At 43.4% G+C, this 5,894-nt stretch overlaps 1 protein-coding gene across 2 annotated transcripts in view; it reads right to left on the bottom strand.

Annotated features, from left to right (window-relative positions):
* CRB2 (crumbs 2, cell polarity complex component) overlaps positions 1–5,855 on the bottom strand; it is a 116,389-nt gene extending 110,534 nt beyond the window's left edge. The window contains exons 1-2 of one of the 2 annotated variants that reach the window (XM_025194256.1): positions 5,749–5,839; positions 563–762 (exon numbers count right to left, since the gene is read on the bottom strand). The gene's annotated coding sequence lies outside the window, so the exon portion shown is untranslated. Of the gene's footprint in view, positions 1–562; positions 763–5,748 lie in introns of both variants that reach the window. The other variant, XM_025194257.1, reaches the window with a different exon arrangement.
* Positions 5,856–5,894: the final 39 nt, after the last annotated feature.

Below are 5,894 nucleotides of genomic sequence, written 5' to 3'. Positions count from 1 at the left end.
GCAGGAATGGGAGAAAGTGCGAGGTAACATTGACAGGATTCAGAACTAGGAAGAGGTTTGCTAACAGCAGAACTATTGTTCTACTTGCCCTCATCCACCTGAATAACATGTCATGAATAAACAGGACCAGAAGGCTATGTACTGCCATATATTAGGGATTTTTCCCACTTAATACAGGCACTGAGGCTTAGAATCCAGGCTGTCTGGGAAAACATTTTAATACCAGTAACGGTATAAGTCTGTATCAGCCTGCCAACATTAGAAAGAGCTCACCATATGCTGAAATATGCACTCATATTTGCTAACCTTGTAAAGAATTCTTTACTAATCACTGCAAATGTGTAAGAATGACTCACTACTTACATGTTTAAGTTTCCCGATGTTAGAACCTATTCTTGGTCTCACACAGCAGTGAAAGAAAAGGTGTGTGTCAGGGAGGAGACTGGGGAGGGAAGATGGCATTAACTTCTGCCTTCAAAGGAAGCTCAAGCCATTGCACTGCAGGTAACAGCCTTCATAATAACTGCATTATTAAAATGACCTGAAAATCCTGCCTACTTACCTGGCTGCAGCATTGGCTGTAGAGCTGCTTCTTTTTCAGTCCAGCCCTGAAGAGACTGCTGGAACACGGCCCATGCCGCCTGCTCCAGGGCCTGTTCCAGCACTGTGATCTGCTCTCGTGATTCCATCCCCTCCATCTCTTTTGCCTTTGATCAGTCTATCATTGTAGTTCAGTCTGTCACGCAGGACTGAGAGTTCTGCCTGCAAGATGATGGCAAACATCCAGAAGCCACTTGTAGTAGAGGCAGGTGCACAGGGTGCTCTCCTCTGCCTTGCAGAAGGTGCCCTGTAGGCACTACCTGCACTAGGCAGTTGTCTGTTTGGTCCCCAAGCCCCTGCCTCTCCAGCCTCTGCAAGACACTTTCATACTAATGCAGATTTGGGATGCTTCTCCCAAAATCATGAACCCTGCTGCAGTCGCATGATAGGTCAACCAGCTAGCAGCTCTAGGCTGAATGAAAATGGAGCACTCAGAATGACACAAAGAGTTGAAGCTGACCAGCAAACTACCATCTGATACAGAGAAGGCAAATGGGAAGCAAGCAGGTAGAAGGGCTGGAACATACAAGCCCAGACCACTGTGAGATGGCAATGAAGCTGCCTGCCTAAGCTCTAACATCCACGCTACAAAATACACAGGTCACAAGTTGCCTTAAAAAACAAGCAAGTAAAAAACCCAAACAAACAACCCTTCACCCAGATGGCATGAGAGCTTAAGAGTTTTATGTGAGGATACATGGGTGGATCCGAATTTGGCCTAAGATGTTGGTAAGACCCACGAGTGGGCCCACAGTTCAGTGGATAGTAACATTCATAAAGGACAAGAAAGGATTTTAAACAGGGCAGTATTTTAGCTGTGAGAAGTGACAGAAATTCAAAACATCCCTCACCCGTTTCCCATTTTCCTGGTCTCCCCTCTCCATGCCCTCTAGAAAGGATACAACCACTGATACAGAGCTCAGGCCCAATTTATTTGCCAAATCCCAGCTGCCGTCTCTCTCCCCATCAGCAGCAATGACAGAATGGTCAAATATTTTTCTTTTTATTTAAATAGTCTTGCAGTTGTATTTTTAGTTCCTTTCATTTCTACTACTCTGTGCGGTGACTGTTCTCTGGTTGTTGGTTTTTTTTATATTCTCCCTTCCTGGGCGCAGCTTTCATCCACTGCCCACCTACCTTCCTGTTCTGACTGCTTATATTATAATCCTTTATTTCAAATCTTAGAGTTATTGACTTTTTCACATCCTGCTCCCTATGGGGTTTTTTTTCTATACAAGTCAGATGACATCTGACTCATGTACTTTCCATATTTTTCTTTTTCCATCTGCACTTGCTCTCTTCCTTCCCTCTCCTTACCTGGTGACGTTTTTTCCTATAAGCTAACTTTGCTGTACTTTACTATAACTTAAAAAAATCAAAACCTAGAAAAGCTGTTTCAGACACTGTTTTCTAGATCATGTCCCTCCCATCAACTTTTAACGACCGAACCTACACACTTTGAAATTTCCTTCAAAGCGCTTTGCATTTGTGTAGCAGCACTCAGGCTTATCATATAAATGAAGACCCCCATTAAGGAAGTTACTTAATCAGACTGCTAACTAAAAACACAGGTAGTCCCAGTGAAGTTACATTAATTGCAGTGACACTATTAGCATGCTTCAGTTTTTTTTTTTTTTAAATTAGAGCCTGGATTTAAGAAGATGACAAGCCGAAAGCTCCTTTTCCTGTGCGTTGATTTTTTGCTATTTTCCGGTCTTCGTGAATGACCTGGTACTGTTTACATGCTTTATAATTTTCCTGAAAGGGTCCCTGTCCGCAATTTTACTTCTAGCACTTTACTCCAAATTCTGGACGAGACTGTGCCCTCAGATACATACGGATAAACCCCATTATCTCTAGTGGGAAATGCGTTCATGTGTCTGAAGGCACAATTTAGAATCTGTGAAGAACTGGGTCACCAGACAATGGATCAGTTTAACAAATAAGGTTTTTCTTTTTTAGTTAGAAAAAGGAAAAGAAATGCCTCTTCCCCCAAGCTCTGTTTGAACATTTCCATTTGTCTGTACACAATGCCGAGCACTTGATATTTGATGGGTTACATTTCATTCTTGCTCACTATATGCCCCCACTTTTATTACAGCTAATAGCTATTTAGTCTTCACTGTAGTATTTGTAGTTGTTGGTGTATCACTGAAGTACACGATCCCTTAGGGCTGCCTCACTGCAAATGTCACTGTCTGGTTCATCGCCTCCAAACATAAAATCAGTGACAATCGACAATTCTTTATAAAACCTCTTTTCACCCGCCTCTCCTTTTTTGTCATTATCTTGTCCTCATGAAAATTGCTTTCATATATTGGTCATATACACCAGCTGCTGCCTTGTCTCTACCTTTTACTTAATATTGGTAGTTGAATTGCTTTATCAGACATGCAATATATAGAATATTTTTTTCTGTACTGCACTACTAAAACCAGCTCCTTGCACTGAACCCAGCAGATTGCCTTGCTCATGTGAGTAGTCACACTAACTTCCAAATAGGTGCTTTAAGTAGGATTTGAGCATAGCTGGTCTTTCTGATGCATTCTGTTACACTAGTGAAATAAGCAAAATCACAAAAACTGCAGACTCTCAACAAAATCAGAAAGCTGTCTGTCTAGAAACGATACATACATTTTTTTCCCCCTACTAGATAGTGCCTGGTTCTCTGTTCAGCTGAGGAAAATTAAAAGAAACCAATGTTGTTTGGATATTTGCATTGTTAAGGACTTATAGGGTCTCTCCCCCCGCTGCCAAATGTACCAAACTTTTTATTCCTCCAATCTGGTTTAAAAGAGCATTATCTGAGCATAAAGCCGGGAGCCAGAAACTCCTGAGTGCCCATCTTAGCTACAAGTGAACTCCTTCCAAGGTCTCCTTTTTATTTCTATTTCCACAACTGTAAAACAAGGATGGTAATATTTATCTACTTCACAGGAGTACCACAAGAATAAGTTAATGTCTATATAGGACTCAAATATTATGAGACACTACACACATAATAATGTTACTTCCTAATTATTTGTCGAACGTTCCCAAATTTTTCTGATTTTTACAAGCCACTTCCCGCCCCCCATTTACATTCTTGGATCTTCTGGCTCTCGCTGTCATTCTGGTCCTAACTTCTTCCTGTTCCTCTCAATGCATTCACCACAAGACAGTTGATTCCAATGAAACAGAAGAAACCCATTGAATTAAAAAAAATGAAATTGCTGCTTTGGAACCCTGTTTTTAAATCATCACTGAATGTGTTCATCAATGTGTTAGGGTCACTGAACACATTCAGCAATGTCTTATTTGCGATATTTGGCTCTTTCCAAGGACTTCTCGCAAACAACATTTGAGTTTGTTTACTCCTAAGAACCACGTAGCAAAAAATCTTCTTGTACTGCTGTAAACTTCGGGCATGTACATTTTTACAGAATAATTCTACATGTGTTGCCTTAATAAACATCTGTGATAAGCAACTGAAATCTCCCAAAAGTATTTCACTGGTCCTCTCTCTCTGTCTGCATGACTGCTGTAGATTTGTGTGCTGCTTTTACGTATAATTGGTTAGATTCCAACAATGTGCTCATCACCATATAAAACCTATGAAATACTTAAAAATAGACCGTCCCGACCTTGAGGATCTAACCATCCAGGAGACAGAAACAGACAAGACAGGCCACATTGGAGTACTCAGAAGTTAACTTATGGGTTCCCCCTGCCCCAACACACACACATTTATCTTCTTTGAAAGCTGAAGTTTCCAGGAACGTGTCTGAGTCTCATTCTTCTTTCCAATTCAAATCAGAAGTGGAAATGAAACAGGTACACCCTTATTCTCCCCCACCCCCCAGGCAACATTGACCCATTAGATTTGACTGTGTTCATATAGCAGCATGTCCCAATTAAGTTTCTGATTTAGTTTCAGGTGCTCCTATGACAGCACTTTGTCCAGTTGTCTCCAGCTTGCCTAGGAGTTTTGGAAGATACTATCCATTACGTTTTAGAAAGTCCTTTATACAATGACATAAGGAGAAAGTATCGATCCCTGTTCTTGCAGAAACTGACAGATTTCCCAAGCAGAGAGAAATTAATACGGCTCCTCCAGCAAACAGATTAATATTTAGTAAGCCATCTTGCAACTTTTGCTTATAAGGCTGAAGCAATTAGAGACAAATACCCTTTAGTATTGATATAACTGATAAATCTCACCACTATATTTTTCACAGCGTCAATGGTAGACCTACGTACAACCTTTTCACAGGTTTATGACTTGATCGATCACTGTATTTGATTGTGTTAATTTTAGGAGTAGCTTTGACAAGGGCTGGCCCTCACCGTATTTGTATTTGATCGTGTTAATGTGATCGTGCTCATTTTAGGAGTAGGAACAATGCTTTTGCAAGGGTTGGTCTTCACCGTATTTGTCTCTGATCGCGTTAATTTTATCACATTACTTTTAGGGGTAGAAACAATGCTTGGACAAGAGCTGGCCCTCACTGCATTTGTGTTTGACCGCATTAACGTGATCGTGTTCATTTTAGGAGTAAGAACAATGCTTTTGCAAGGGTTGGTCCTCACCGTATTTGTATCTGATCACGTTAATTTTGTCATATTAATTTTAGGAGTAGACACAATGCTTTGACAAGGGCTAGACCTCACCGCGTTTGTATTTGACTGCGTTAATGCAATCGTGTTCATTTGAGGAGTAGGAACAATGCTTTGACAAGGGTTGTCCCTATTTCTACCACGACCGACGCACATTTGTTATTTCGGCTTCAATTCGTACCGGCGTCCACCGTGGATCGTCCTGGATCGTGGCGCTCGCGTGACACCTTCCAGGCACGGGGGGCCCGGGCAGGGATTTTCGGAGGAGCGGAGAAATGGAGGCGATGGCGTCGTGTCCATCGCGCCGTACCTGGGAGCGTGGCTTCGACCCTGAACGACCCACGGGCCGTGCTCGCCGTCATGCGTGGCCACCCTCCGTCTGCGGCGTGGGGGAGGGGGGGCGACACTTACCGTGTGGGCGGCGCTGGAGGAGGGTTGGGGTCGGCGTCCCAGGGGACCAGGCCTCGAAATAAGGGGGGGCACCCACCGGGGTGCCACGGGCCTGCCCTGGGACCCTTCCCCTGTAAGACACCGCAGCCCCAGCCCTCGTACCTGTACCCGTGCTGCTGCTCCTCAAGGCCCCTGCTCCGGGAGTCGCGTGAGGGCCGCGCGCAGGCCGCGGAGCTGGCGTACAAAAGGCCCCCTCAACTACGGAAAAGGCGTACGTGAGAGAGAAGGGGGGAGGAAAAAAAGCAGCC

The sequence above is a fragment of the Alligator sinensis genome, unplaced genomic scaffold, assembly GCF_000455745.1.
Source record: "Alligator sinensis unplaced genomic scaffold, ASM45574v1 scaffold611_2, whole genome shotgun sequence".
Taxonomy (NCBI): Eukaryota; Metazoa; Chordata; order Crocodylia; family Alligatoridae; genus Alligator; species Alligator sinensis.
This window is presented reverse-complemented; position numbering and strand designations above follow the sequence as displayed.